Source organism: Phocoena phocoena, chromosome 1, assembly GCF_963924675.1.
Source record: "Phocoena phocoena chromosome 1, mPhoPho1.1, whole genome shotgun sequence".
Lineage (NCBI taxonomy): Eukaryota > Metazoa > Chordata > Mammalia > Artiodactyla > Phocoenidae > Phocoena > Phocoena phocoena.
In genome coordinates, this window is record NC_089219.1 from 82,608,576 (window position 1) to 82,623,488 (window position 14,913).

The following is a 14,913-nucleotide window of genomic DNA, read 5'->3' on the forward strand; positions in this document are numbered from 1 at the left end:
CTTTCTCAAGATTGTTTTGGCTGTATGGGAGTTTTTATGTTTCCATACAAATTTTAGAATTGTTTGTTATAGTTCTGTGAAAAAAAAAAATGCCATTGGTATTTTGATAGGCCTGGCATTGAATCTGTAGATTTCCTTATGTAGTTTGGGCATTTGAACAGTATTAATTCCTCCTATCAATGAGCACGGTACATCTTCCCCATTTGTTTGTGTTGTATTCAGTTTCTTTCATCAGTGTCTTGTACTTTTATGAGTTAAGGTCTTTTACCTCCTTAGTTAGAGTTATTCGTAGGTATTTTATTCTTTCTGGTGCAATTGTAAATGGATTGTTTTCTTAATTACTCTCTCTGATAGTTTGTTGTTGGTGTATAGAATTGCAATAGATTCTTGTATATTAATGTTGTATTCTTCATCTTTATTGAATTCATTAGTTAGTTCTAGTGGTTTTTTGGTGCTGTCTTCAGGATTTTCTATGTATAGTATCATGTCATCTGAAGACAGTGATAGTTTTACATCTTCCTTCCAGTTTGGATTTCTTTTATTTCTTTCTCTTGTCTGATTGTGTCAAGGACTTCAATATTATATTGAATAAAAGTGATGAGAGTAGGCATCCATGTCTTGTTCCTGATCTTAGAGGAACACCACTGAGTGTGTGTTAGCTGTGGACTTGTCATATATGGCCTTTATTACGTTGAGATGTTTTTGCTCTATACCACTTTGTTGAGAGTTTATCGTAAATGGATGTTGAATTTTGTCAGAAGCTTTTTCTGTATCTGTTGAGAAGATCATGTGATTTTTTTTTTTATTCTTGAGATTGTGAATATGGTGTATCACATGGATTGATTTGTGGATATTGAACCATCTTTGCATCCCTGGGATAAATCCCACTTCATCATGGTGTATGATACTTTTAATGTCTTGTTGAATTTGGTTTGATAATGTATTTTTAAGGATTTTTGCATCTGTGTTCATCTGTGATATTGGCCTCTAATATTCTTCTTCTGTGATATTTTTGTCTGGGAGTTTGGTATCAGGGTGATGGTGGCCTCATGGAATGAGTTCAGAAGTGTTCCTTCTCTGCAGTTTTTTTTTTTTGTGGTACGCAGGCCTCTCACTGCTGTGGCCTCTCCCGCTGCGGAGCACAGGCTCTGGACGTGCAGGCTCAGTGGCCATGACTCACGGGCCCAGCCGCTCCATGGCATGCGGGATCCTCCCGGACCGGGGCACGAACCTGTGTCCCCTGCATCGGCAGGCGGACTCTCAACCACTGCGCCACCAGGGAAGCCCTCTCTGTAGTTTTTTGAACAGTTTGAGAAGGATAGGTGTTAAGTCTTCTCTAAATGTTTGGTAGAATTTGTCTGTGATGCCATCTGGTCCTGGAGTTTTGTTTGCTGGGAGTTTTTTGTTTACTGATTCAATTTCATTACTGGTAATTGGTCTGTTGATAGTTCTATTTCTTCCTGGTTCAGTCTCGGGAAATTGTACGTACCTAGAAATCTGTTCATCATTTCTGATTTTGTTGATTTGGACCCCCTCATTCTCTCTCTTTTTTTTTCTTCATAGGTCTGGTTAGTGTCTTATTTTTCATTTTAAAGAATCAGCCCTTAGTTTCGTTTTTTTTTTTTTTTTAAGTCAGTTTTATTTATTTCTGTTCTGGTCTTCATGATTTCTTTCTTTCTACTAACTTTGGGTTGTATTTGTTCTTATTTTTCTAGTTCCTTTAGGTGTAAGGTTAGATTATTTATTTGAGATTTTTCTTGTTTCCTGAGGTTGGCTTGTATTGCTATCAACTTCCCTCTTAGAACTGCTTTTGCTGTGTCCTGTGGATTTGGGGTTGTGTTTTCATTTTCACTTGTCTACAGGTATTTTTAAAATTTCTTTTTGTTATTTCTTCAGTGATCCGTTGGTTGTTTAGTCGCATATTGTTTAGCTTCCACATGTTTGTGGTTTTTGCAGTGTTTTTCTTATAGTTGATTTCTAGTCTCATAGTGTTGTAGTTGGAAAAGATTTTTGATAGGATTTTAATCTTAAATTTATTGAGTTGTTCTGAAGCCTAGCATGTGATCTATTCTGGAGAATGTTCCATGTACACTTGAAAAGAATGTGTATTCTGCTGCTTTCAGATGGAATGTTCGCTATATATCAATTAAATCCATCTGGTCTAATGTATCATTTAAGTCCAGTGTTTCCTTATTGATTTTCTGTCTCATTGTTTGTCCTTTGATGTAATTGGGGTGTCAAAGTCCCCTACTATTATTGTGTTACTGTCAATTTCTCCCTTTATGTCTGTTAATATTTACTTTATGTACTTAGATGCTCTTATGTTGGTTGAGTATATATTTACAGTTGTTATGTCTTCTTGGATTGATCCCTTGGTCATTAAGTAATGTCCTTGTCTCTTGTTATAGTCTTTGTTTTAATGTCTGTTTTGTCTGATGTAATATTGCTTCCCTGGTTTTCTTTTGATTTCCATTTCCATGCAATACCTTTTTCCATTGTCTCACTTTTTATCTGTGTGTGTGTTTAGATCTGAAGTGAGTCTTGTTGGCAGCATGTATATGGGTCTTGTTTTTGTATCCATTCAGCCACTCTGAGTGTTTTAATTGGAGCAGTTAGTCCATTTATATTTAAAGTAATTATTGATAAGTATGTACTTATTGCCATTTTGTTGGTTGTTTTTGTAGTTCTTTCTTTGTTCCTCTCCTTCTTTTGCTCTCTTCCCTTCTGGTTTGAAGACTGTCTTTAATACTATATTTGGATTCCTTTTTCTTTTTTCTGTGTGTATCTATTGTAGATTTTTGGTTTATGGTTCCTGTGAGGTTTATATGTAGAAATCTTTGTGTATATATATATGTATGTATGATTATTTTACGTTGCTGATCTCTTAAGTTTGAATGCATTTTAACAGCTCTGCATTTTTACTCCCCCATCCCCCCAACGTTTACTGTTTTGACATCATATATTACATCTTTTTGTTTTGTGTATTCCTTAATTACTTATTGTGGATATAGATGATTTTACTTCTTTATCTTTTAACCTTCTTACTAGCTTTATATGTGGTTGATTTAATATCCTTTATTTATTTATTTATTTATACTCTTGCTTTATATTTGCCTTTGCCAATGATATTTTTCCTCATAATTTTTATATTTCTTGTTGTGGCCTTTTCTTTTTCACTTAGAGAAGTCCCATTCACATTTCTTGTAAAGCTGATTTGGTGGTGCTAAACTCCTTTAGCTTTTGCTTATCTGTAAAACTTTTTATTTCCCAACAAATCTGAATGAAAGTCTTGCTGGGTAGAGTATTCTTGGTTGTAGGTTTATTCCTTTCATCACTTTAAGTATATTGTGCCACTTCTTTTTGGCCTGCAGAGCGTTTCCTGAAAAGTCAGCTGATAGCCTTATGGGAGTTACCTTGTACATAACTTGTTGCTTTTTCCTTGCTGCTTTTAATATTCTCTCTTTATCTTTATGTTTTGCTGTTTTAATTATAGTGTGTCTTGGAGTGGTCCTCTTTGGGTTAATCCTCTTGTGCTTCCTGGACCTGGATGTCTGTTTCCTTCCTCAGGTTAGGGATGTTTTTAGCTGTTGTGTCTTCAAATGTGTTCTCTGCCACTTTCTCGCTTTTGTTTCTCCTTCTGGGACTCCTTTAATGCAAATGTTAGTGTGTTTGATGTTGTTCCAGAGGTCTTTTAAACTGTCCTCATTTGTTTTTATTCTTTTTTTTGGTTTGTTTTTCTCTTCAGCTTCAGTGATTTCCATTGCTCTGTCCTTTAGCTCACTGATCCATTCCTCTGTATCATCTAATCTACTGTTGTTTCCTTGTATATTTTTTAGTTAGTGTATTCTTTATTTCTGATTCTTCTTTATATTTTCTAAGTCTTTGTTAGAACTTCTAACTTCTCATTCTCTTTGTCCATTATTATTCCAATTTCTTTGAACATCTTTGTGATAATTGAACTCTATTAGTTAGATTGCGTATCTCAACTTCAGTTAGTTCTTATTCTGGGGTTTTATCTCGTTCTTTCATTTGGAAAATACTCCTCTCTTGCCTCATTTTGACTAACTTACTGTTTCTGTTTCTGTGTGTTTGGTAAGTTGGTTACACTTCCTAACCTTGGAGATGTGGCCTTTTGTAGGATACATTCAGTGCATCCCAGCAGCACACTTTCCTCTGGTCACCAGAGCTGTATGCTCCAGTGGTAAACACTATATGGGCTGTGTGGGTCCCTCTGTTTTGGTGGGCTGACGACTCTGGGCGGTCTGGTAGGCATGGTTTGCCTTTGGTCTGGTTGGTTGCCAGGCCCTGCCTTGTGCAGAGACTGCCGACCACTGGTGGGTGGAGCTGGATAATGAGGCTTCTGGCCGCAGAGCCCTGGGTGGTCCCAGGGCTAGTGTTGGCCCACTGGTGGGTGGAGCTAGGTTCTCACGTGGGTGGTTGTGGGGCTGGGGTTCCAGATCTATTGTCTGCCTGCTGGTGTGTGGGGACTGTTTCTGACATGGCTGGCTGCAGGGTCTGAAGTGTTGCAAAGTTGGTGCTGGCCTGCTTGTGTTTGGGGCTGGATCCAAGGTTTCTCAAGGCTGGTGTCAGCCTGCTGTTAGGTGGGACTGTATCCCTGTCTGGCTGGCTGCTTGGCTTGAAGCATCCCAGTACTGGTGCTGAGAGGGTGTTCGGCAGGGTCAGGTCCCTGCTAATAAGCTAGAGGGAGGATTCAAAATGTCACTTGCCAGCACCAATGTCTTCATGGTAGAACGAGCTCCCCTAAATTGCTTCTGCCATTGTCTGTGTCCCTAGGGTGAGCTCCAGTTGCCTCCTACCCCTCTAGGAGTCTCTCCAACATTAACAGTAGGTTCTGACCTGGGCTCCTTTCAAATTACTGCTTCTGCCTTGGGTCCCGGAATGTGTGAGATTTTGTGTGCATCCTTTAAGAGTGGATGTTTCTCTATTTCCCTCAGCTCTCTGGTTCTCTGAAAGTAAGCCCCACTGGCCTTCAAAGCCAAACGTTCTGGATGCTTGTATTTCTGGTGCAGGACACCTGGGCTGGGGATCCCAATGTGGGGCTCCTTGGCTAGAACTTTTGCAGTTGTAATTATCCTCCTATATATCCAAGTGGGTCCACTTGGGGCTATGGGTCTTGACTGTACTGCATCTCTGCTCCTCCTACTTGTCTCATTATGGCTCCTTCTTTATATCTTTAGTGGTAGATCTTTTCTGCTAGTCTTTTGGTCTTTTTCATCAATAGTTGCTCTGTAAATAGTTGTAATTTTGGTGTGCCCTTGGGAGGAGGTGAGCTCAGGGCCTTCCTACTCTGGCACCTTGGCCACCCTGATCTCTGCTCTTTTTTTAAAAGTGATGCTTAAAATCATGTGATAACCAATGAAGACTGTACTAAATTTCCTTGAATTTATTGACAAATATTTTTCATTGTAGTAAAATATAGGTAACATTACGTTTACCGTTTCAAGCGTACAGTTTGTTGGCTTTAAGTATACTCCCAGTGTTGTGCAGTCATCACCACCATCTGTCTCCAGAACTTTTTTCATCTTCCCAAATGGAAACTACCCATTAAACAGTAACTCTTCATTCTTCCCTGCCCTTAGCGCCTGGGAACCAACCACCTTCTACTTTCTGTCTATATGCATTTGACTGCTTTAGGTACTTCACATAAATGAGGTCATTCAGTAGTTGGCCTTTTGTGTCTAGATTATTTCACGTAGCATAATATCTTCAAGATTCATCCATTTTGTAGCATGTGTCAGAATACCCTTTTAAGGCTGAGTAATATTCCATTGTATGTGTACACTACATTTTGTTTATCCATTCATCTGTTGATGGACATGTGGTTTCCAACTTTTGGTTATTATGAATAATGCTGCAGTAAACCTGACTGACTGGAATCCTCTTGAAATTTCAGAGTTAATGGTAAAAGCATGCTGGGAATTCCCTCGTGTCCAGTGATTAGGACTCTGCACTTTCACTCCCAGGGCCCAGGTTCAGTGCCTGGTCGGGGAACTAAGATCCCGCAACATCGTGGTGTGGGAAAAAAGAAAAAGCATGCTATTAAAAATGTCCTTACTTTTCCTTTTGTGGTAAAAATGGTGATATGTGTAAAACAACATGGTGACTAACTAATGATCTCAACAAATACTGTTTGTTGAGTAAAGAAATATATTTTAGGAACAATTATATGCTGAAAATTTGCTATACAGTTTATTATAGTACACATATTTCTAATATCTCAGCTTACAACATTTGCTAGATTCTGTTTTGATAATGAATTATATTTTGAAGTACTGTTTTTGTGAACCACTAAAGGAAAGATGTGTTGAAGATTTATTCTCAAAAAGAAGTGGCTTGAACAGTGTTTTATGAAAAAACCATGTAATAACCGCTGATAAAGCAGTGCATTAATAATTTCCTTTAAAAAGGAAATTGGGATATGGTTGCAGTTTATTCACTTCATCATTTATAGGTAAGCAAAGGAAATTAAAGTGAGAAGTCCACAGAATATTACAGCATATTTTTATTATGGTTAATTTTATAAAAATAATACCTTTGAAATATAGTAGACTTTTTACAGTATTTCCAAATGAAATGGTGAGGGACTATTGAAAAACTTTGTTTCACACAGGTTTGCTGTTCATCTCCTGTTGTTTCTAATTTGTTGATGTTTAATAAGTGGCTGTTAGTAATATGCTTTCCTAGCAGGTACTTTTGAGAAAATCTGGTTTTTCAAGATAAAAGGGAAACTTTAGTAGTGAATGTATAGTTACTTTTCCAAAAAAACTTGAGCTATGGAAAAAGAATTTTGATGAATGTTTGGAAATGCATTCATCATTGTAGAATTTTGTTGCTAAAAATGATGTCACCTGGAACTACTGTATCTGCACACTTAAAACATTAAAAGAAATTTATTGCTTGTTTTAAAGTCAGTGTGAACCAAGGATATATGTGTGTGTGTGTGTGTGTGTGAGAGAGAGAGAGAGAGAGAGAGAGAGAGAGAGAGGAATTGATTTATAAGTAATTGGGTCACATGATTTTGGAGGCTTGACAAGTCCAAACTCTGCAAGGTAGGCCCAGGGAAGAGTTGCAGTTCTAGCCCAAAGACAGTCTGTTGGCAGCCTACTGGAAGCATTTTTCTTGAAGGAGGTAGGTCAATTTTTGTTCTAGTAAGTCCTTTAACTGATTGAATGAGGCCCACCCACATTATGAAGGGTAATGTGCTTTACATATTCCAAATTAAGCAATTTAAATATTATCTCATTCCAAAACACCTTCACAGAAACATCCGATAATATTTGACCAAATATCTGGGCAGTGTGGCCCAGCCAAATTGACACATAAAATCATATTACAGTCAGTTTCAGCAGAGTTTAAAACTTCACTGAAATTATTGTTAAAATATAAAGATGCAGTGTTTTCTGATTAAGCCAAATTTTTGCATAAAAAGGAATTGGAAGGTATAGTCAACAGTGGACTTTTTCCATTTAGACCTTTTAATCTTATATCTTTGTGAGGTGTCATTTGTTTCCCCAGCTGTGACAACCACTAAATCTAAATGTTCCAGTTTAGAAACAAGGCTTTCAGATTGCTTTGCCATTAAGTATTAAACCAAGATTTTAGAAGTAATGAAGCATGCTGAATTCATTGCTCTCACTAAAATTGTTAATATTTTAAAAAGTTATGGCCCCAGGGCTTTTGTTTGTTTGTTAAATAAGTTTCAAAAAGCTATTTAAAATAATGTTTATTTCATTTTCATTTCTTTTTAAAATTTCTATTTTTGTGGATTTCATAATAACATACTAGAATAGTATATATATAATTTATAGATAAATATACATATAGGGGTATTTGTTCAGAATTTTTACTGATTAGGTTATATAATAAAAATTTTTGGAGATTTTATCTAGAAGATAAAGGAAGTTTAATATAAAATTTGTTGAAGAGGATGATGGGAAGAAGCCTTTGAAGCATTTTGGAAAATGAAGGATGATTATTTAAGCTTCAGACTATTCTTTTTCTGGAATGTTTTGTTGTTGAGAGTTTTTTAATTTGAAATAGAATTCCAATTTATAATGGGAAATATTACTAATACACCAATTAAGTTTACTGAGCAGTGCATTCTCTTGCTGTTTTCAAATCTACTTTGGTAGCCAAATAATAATGAAAAAGATGCATGAAAGAATAGAATTAGAGTAGTAATACCAAACTATGATAGCTAGATGAATTCTATCTCTGCTGTTTAGATAGACTTTACCTTTATGGGTAGAATTTTATAATGATTTAAGGTAGGGAAAGAGATAAAAGGCAAAGATTTTGAGATGATTCATTTGTAAATAACACATATGATTAAACCATGGATGATTTGGAAAGATAAAATGACTAGAGATATAGAAAGGGATGATATCTGAATATTTTGCCAGAATTACAGATTTTTGATATGGGAGATGTAGAGAGCACCAAGTTATTAGCCAATATGGAGATTATTCTTGAAGAATAGGAAATGATGGTTTTTCAGGCAACAGGTAGAAGGGAATATCTTTTGAAGGCAAAGAGCCTTTCAGGACAGTGATTTTTATGTGTTAGTATCATGTTTACTGCACTGTATAACACTTTATGACATCAGTATAATCCTACTGAGGTGCGTGATGAGACTCCCATTTTAAGATGGAAAGAGTATAAAGAGCCTTGGTAACTTGCCCAAGGTCAAAACATATGGTAAACATGCAGAGCCCAGAATTTGAACCCAAGTTTATTTGATTCTGTTCAAATTATTCTTCACTGAGAGCGTGCTGTGGTGCCAGGCATAGTGCTTGTGCCTTAGGAGTTCAGAGTAGAATAATACATGGCTCCTGCTCTCAATATAGTATTGCAAGTGAACAGACAGTAATTTATAGGGAACCTTGGGGAGTTAGAGAAAGACCACTTAGCCCAGTCTGAGATTTTTAGGGCCATTTTCTGTAGGACATAGTGCCTCATTTTCTGTAGGACATAGTGCCTGAACTGAATCTCAAAGGAGGAATAAAGAGTTAATTGAAAGGAGATGATCTGTGGAGAGTGTTGCAGCCAGGGGGAACCACATGTGTAAAGATATTCAGGCATAAAAATAGCATGATGTATGCTGAAGAACCTATTTCTGTCTAGGCCTTAAAGGATGGGATTGGTGGGGACCAGCAGAAGAGCCTAAGTTTCTCTTTTCATACCTCATCGCCTGGAAAGAAGCTGGTTAAGATATTTGTGGATAAAATTTCAAACTTTTCAGTGTGGTTTTACCTTCCTTTTCTAGGATCAGTTCGACAGCTTAGACAAACATACACAATGGGGAATTGACTTCTTGGAAAGATACGCCAAATTTGTTAAAGAGAGGATAGAAATTGAACAGAACTATGCAAAACAATTGAGGTAAGTTACATTTTATTTTCAGTTCTCAGAAATGAAATTACATGTTTAAATAGTTGGATGTTAGATAAATGTGATATACCAGAGGTTAAATTCTGTGTTTGTCATCAGAGATTGAATTAGGTAACTGGTTTGTTTTAATGACTAATTTAATTAAATCATTGCCTAGTATCAGAAGGAATATTGGCTAGCTAGATCATGAGTAGCTTTCATTCCAGAAAGATACTTAAAGTCATAAAATCAGGAAGCAAAATTCCAAGAAAAAAAAATACCTGGGTATTAATTCTGTGCTTTACAGTTTTATTCCCCTGTAACCTTTTGCTTTAGTAATCTTTGCAAAATGTTGAAGAGTTCTCCAGTTTCTCATTTCTTTAGAGTTTCGAACACTTAGAAAGTGAGTGTGATGAGCTGAGTTTCTGTCAAAAACTAGATATATAGGGACTTCCTGGTGGCGCAGTGGTTAAGAATCCACCTGCCAGTGCAGGGGACGCTGGTTCGATCCCTGGTCCGGGAAGATCCCACATGCTGTGGAGCAACTAAGCCCGTGCACCAAAACTACTGAGCCTGTGTTCTAGAGCTCGCGAGCCACAACTGTTGATGAGCCTGTGCTCTAGAGCTCGCGAGCCACAACTGCTGATGCCTATGTACCTAGAGCCTGTGCTCTGCAACAAAAGAAGCCACCGCAATGAGAAGCCCGTGAACCACAACGAAGAGTAGCCCCCGCTCTCCGCAACTAGAGAAAATCCACACACAGGAATGAAGACCCAATGCGGCCATAAATAAAGAGATAGATAGATAAATATTATTGATGAAAGTGATTTTGGAATATGTGTTAGGAGATAAAAGTTTTAAAGGGAAAATTTTATTCTCAAATGGAATTTGTCTTAAGATTTTGTTTAAGCAGAAAATCGTTGTTAGACCACAACTTGACAAGTAGTTTTGCTGCAATGTATTCAATAAAAATGGTGTTTGAAGCTTGAAGACTAGACAACAATATAAGGTTCTAGCTGTAGGGGTTAGGATTCTTTATATTGCATAGTGACAGAAAAATCCAACCCACAAGGCACACATGAGTGAAAAGTCTGTAGACATATTTTGACTAATGGGTCAAATGTGTCTAGGCGCCATTTCTTGGCTCTGCTTACCCTTGTTGCTTTTATCCTCAGATTTCATTCAGTACCATCCTTTTTACCCCCATAGCTCTAGATTTCGTATCTTCATACCCCCACATCCTGGGGAAGAATGATGGTCTTCTCTTTTGTGCATTTGGGGGAGAAGAGAGGGAAGGAAAGGGGGAAAGAAGAAAGTGAAAGAAGGGAGAGGAAGAAGATGGAAGGAGAGCAGAGTACAAGTGTGTATCAACTTCTTTTCTCCAGAAATCCCAGCAAAAGTCTCCTTTTGTCTTGCTGACCCTGGTTAGATTATATGCTTATCCTGAACAATTCACCAAAATGAGAATATTAGATTGATTTATAGCTAATGGTTGGGGGAGGGATAGGTGCCCAAAAGAAGTTTAAGGTAGTGGATCACAGAAGGAAGGGGGATATTTGAGTGATAAACCACATATATCCACCATTTATAGCAGTTTATGCAAGGAGCTGATTGGGTGTAGGGATGAAATAGACTAGTATGATGAATAAGTTACTTATGTTTATAATGATATACATACTACTATTATGACATCTATTGAAATAGTAGCATCATGCTTATTTCATGATCCATTTGCTTCCTATGTTTTTTTTAAACCAAGGAATTTCTGTATGAAAATAGAAACAGGGAACCTAGTATATTAATAATAATTGTGATGATATTTTACCTGTCCAAAAGTTTTGACTTGGGAACTTTACCGTTCAGGAATCTGGAAGCGTTAAGGACCTCTGAAAAGTTAAAATAACAATAAAAAAATGTATTCATGTGTAAACAATGAAAAATTTCCCTCATTTACTTTATAATCTGATCTCAACTCTAGCACATTAAGTTTTCTGGTTTCTAAGTATTCCAATAGAAGTGAAGAAAGAAAATGCTACAGACAGTACAGTGATGTGATGGCAGTGTGAAGTGCCAAATAATAAAGAAAAGATTAAAAGATTGCAAACAACAGATGAAAAAATTGTTTCCAGACTAAAGGTACCTGTCAGTAAGGCAATGATGAAAAATACTGTGGAATATGCAATTTGAAAAAATCAGGTGTAGCAGCATATTTAAAAGCCTACTCAGTCTGTCAGTGTAAAAAGCAAGTTGCAGAACTGAATGTACAGCAAGACCTCCTTGCTTACTTGAGCTTGAGTATATAGCTATGTGTAAAATTTGTATGTATTCTGAAGAGGTCTAAAAGGGTACACCCCAAATTGTTTTACACTGGTTACCTCTGAGGAATGAGAGTGGGGAGATGAGAAGGGAAGGAACTTACACTTTTTACTTGTATTTTTTAATTATTGAAGTCTTTTCAACAATTGTGTAATCTTAAGCAAAGAAGATGGTATATTTCAAACGAATCCTATCACAAATTATAGAATAAAAATTGGTAACTTATAAGGTAAACCTTCAGCAATCTGCAATGTTTAATTGTCCAGAATAACTTGGGCCTCAAGAGTTTCAGGATGGCCAAGGTTTTACCGGAGTAACAGGACTGTAATCAAATGGCACACTTGTTTGTCTTTCTGTTTTGTGACTGATAATAACGGTTATAATTTTCACTTAACTTGCAAAAAGAGATTTTTAACACCACTTCTTTGAAGCAGGAGTGGCTAGAACCCACAATTTCATGATATGAAAATATAATTTTATAGTGAGAAAGTAGGTTTTGTCATGTACAGACGCTCAGGTTAAGTGATGTGCATCTTTTTTCTGTCCCAGCAGACTAAGGAAATTTAGTACATGTTCATCCTAACAGTGGCTCTCACTTGCAGTGATTCTCAGCAAGAGCAGGATTATTGGAAGGTGTTGAGGAATTCCAATAAGGAAAAGTTGGGAGGAGGCTTGTGTAACTTGAAAACCATCTACTCCCTTCCCTTTCTCTACATTGAGATTTGCTGCTTTGGATGAATGCTTAGTAAATGACTGGATTATCAGCTACTCTTTATAGTATCTGTTTTGTCCAAAGGGAAGAAGTGTGCCTTGTTTATTTCTTCTTTAATGGGAAAAATTCTTTTGGTTGACTCCCTCCTGTTTTTACTACTGCAGAGGACAGTTTCTTTTCATAGTGAGGCAGCTCTTTTGTCTCCTGAATAACAACTATATTCAACTATATTAAACATTTACATTTCAAATATATTGCAGGATTAAATTTTGCAATATATTTTTTGTAAATATATATTTTTATTTGCATAAATTTAATTTGCAGTATAATTTTGGCACTCCCAGTTTATTCTCTGTCTTCTGTTTTGATGGCTTTGGTTTAACTTTATTTTAGTTTGGTATTGCTTCATTTTTGGTAGTGGTTTGAGGAGAGGAATAAAAAAAAATAAAGCATCTAATCATGTTTGGAGACATAGTTATAAACAGTTGAGCCCATTGACAGATGAATGGATAAAGAAGATGTGCGTGCGTGCGTGTGTGTGTGTGTGTGTGTGTGTGTATATATATATATATATATAAAATGGAATATTACTCAGCCATAAAAAGGAACGAAATTGGGTCATTTGTAGAGACATGGCTGGATCTAGAGACTCATACAGAGTGAAGTAAGTCAGAAAGAGAAAAACAAATATCGTATATCAATGCATATATGTGGAACCTAGAAAAATGGCACAGATGAACCGGTTTGCAGGGCAGAAATAGAAACACAGATGTAGAGAACAAACGTATGGACACCAAGGGGGGAAAGTGGCAGGGGGTGGTGTTGGTGGTGTGTTGAATTGGGAGATTGGGATTGACATGTATACACTAATATGTATAAAATGGATAACGAATAAGAACCTGCTGTATAAAAAAAAAAAAAATTGAACCATGTCCATTATCCATGGATAATAAGTGGGACTAATGGTCCATGTCCATTATCCATTATCCATGGATAATAAGTGGGACTTTGAATCACTTGGTAGAATGTTTTTTGTTTGTGGACATAAAAACTGAAATAAGTCATTCTTCTAATAAATTTATAATATTGTATTTGTATGACAGAGATTGACTAAATTTTCTTAAGTGAAAAAAAGAAGCTCTATATACATAATAGTATGTATCATTTTTTTCTAGTAAAAATAATTACAGCATTAAATTCTATCAGAGAGATTGCTGCATGAAATTATATTCCCCTACTTCCACCCCAGATCATTCCTTTTTGACTCAAACGTGACAGCGTGGTACTGGGAGAGAAATAGATTGGACAATGGGAAGCCTAAAACTTACTCTTACCTTAACCAGAACAGAAATCTCTCCAAATTTCTTGGATCTTATTTTTATTTCTGTACCTTGCCAACCCTGGCAACATAGCTGGTACCTCTAGAGCTGAGTGAATGTAAGTTGAATGCATAAATAATTGAATGACCTGTGTTTCACTTTAGTTTGGAAATTAGGATCTCTTAACTATATGGTGAACCTTTGACCGTGTACTGCTTTCTATCCATACTGGAGTTTATGTCATATACATCAATGTGAAGAGATTGCTCTACTAAGAGCTGTCCCAGATATTTCGAATAGACTTAGATATAGAATAATGCAAATAAAACCAGTTTCTATTTTCTATTTAGTCTTTATTTTCTCATGTCTCTTTATCAGAATTTTCTATTCCTATCTCACTGTTTAGTCTCCGAAGAACCTAGGGAGCTCATCTTTGTACTGACTTGTGGAAAGTAGAGATTACTTTTATTCTTTGGTTGGCCATTGTTTAACTTGTGACTCTTTGGCCTCCCCTGAGATTTTGATCAAACTGCTTAATGTAGTAAACCCTAAGACTGGCATCTGGATACAAGCAGGAGCAACTATTCCCTATATTAATTTTCTTCATAGAATGGATCTTGTGGGAACTCTTTCATTCTTGTCAGCCTCTGGTAGTTCCTGAGCCTGCCTGGTACATATCTAGGTGCCTGTATCCAGATGACTTACTGGCTAAATAATTTTTGCCTCTTAATTCTAGAAAATAGTCTCCCTAATAAAAGATAAACTCCACAAAGGAAAAAGATTCTTGTTTGTTCTGTGCAGTGCTTATTCCTAACTTCTAGAATAGTCTCTGGCACAGAACAAGCACTTTTTGGTATTTACTTAACAACATAGCATTTAATGTGCCAGCACTATTCTCAGTGCTTTTACACATCTTATAATTTATTTCATTTTCATAAAAACCCAATGAGATGTTGGTATTACTTTATACATTAAGAAACTGAGTTACAGAGAGGTGAAGAAAGAGCTAGCTGGCTCAAATCTGGCTGCAGAGTCTGAGTACTTGGTGCTGCCTCTCAGCATAGGGAGAATGACTAATTCTCATTGAATAGGATATTTTTCTATTACCAGTACCTAGTGCCATTGAGACATCTTTGGGTTTCTAAGGTATTTTACTAGGGGACAATAATAAATTAT

At 36.5% G+C, this 14,913-nt stretch overlaps 1 protein-coding gene across 1 annotated transcript in view; it reads left to right on the top strand.

Moving 5' to 3' along the window:
• The window catches only part of FNBP1L (formin binding protein 1 like), a 122,038-nt gene that overhangs the window by 60,477 nt on the left and 46,648 nt on the right, over positions 1-14,913 (top strand). The window contains exon 2 of the mRNA XM_065872358.1: positions 9,287-9,402. The gene's annotated coding sequence lies outside the window, so the exon portion shown is untranslated. The remainder of the gene's footprint in view (positions 1-9,286; positions 9,403-14,913) is intronic.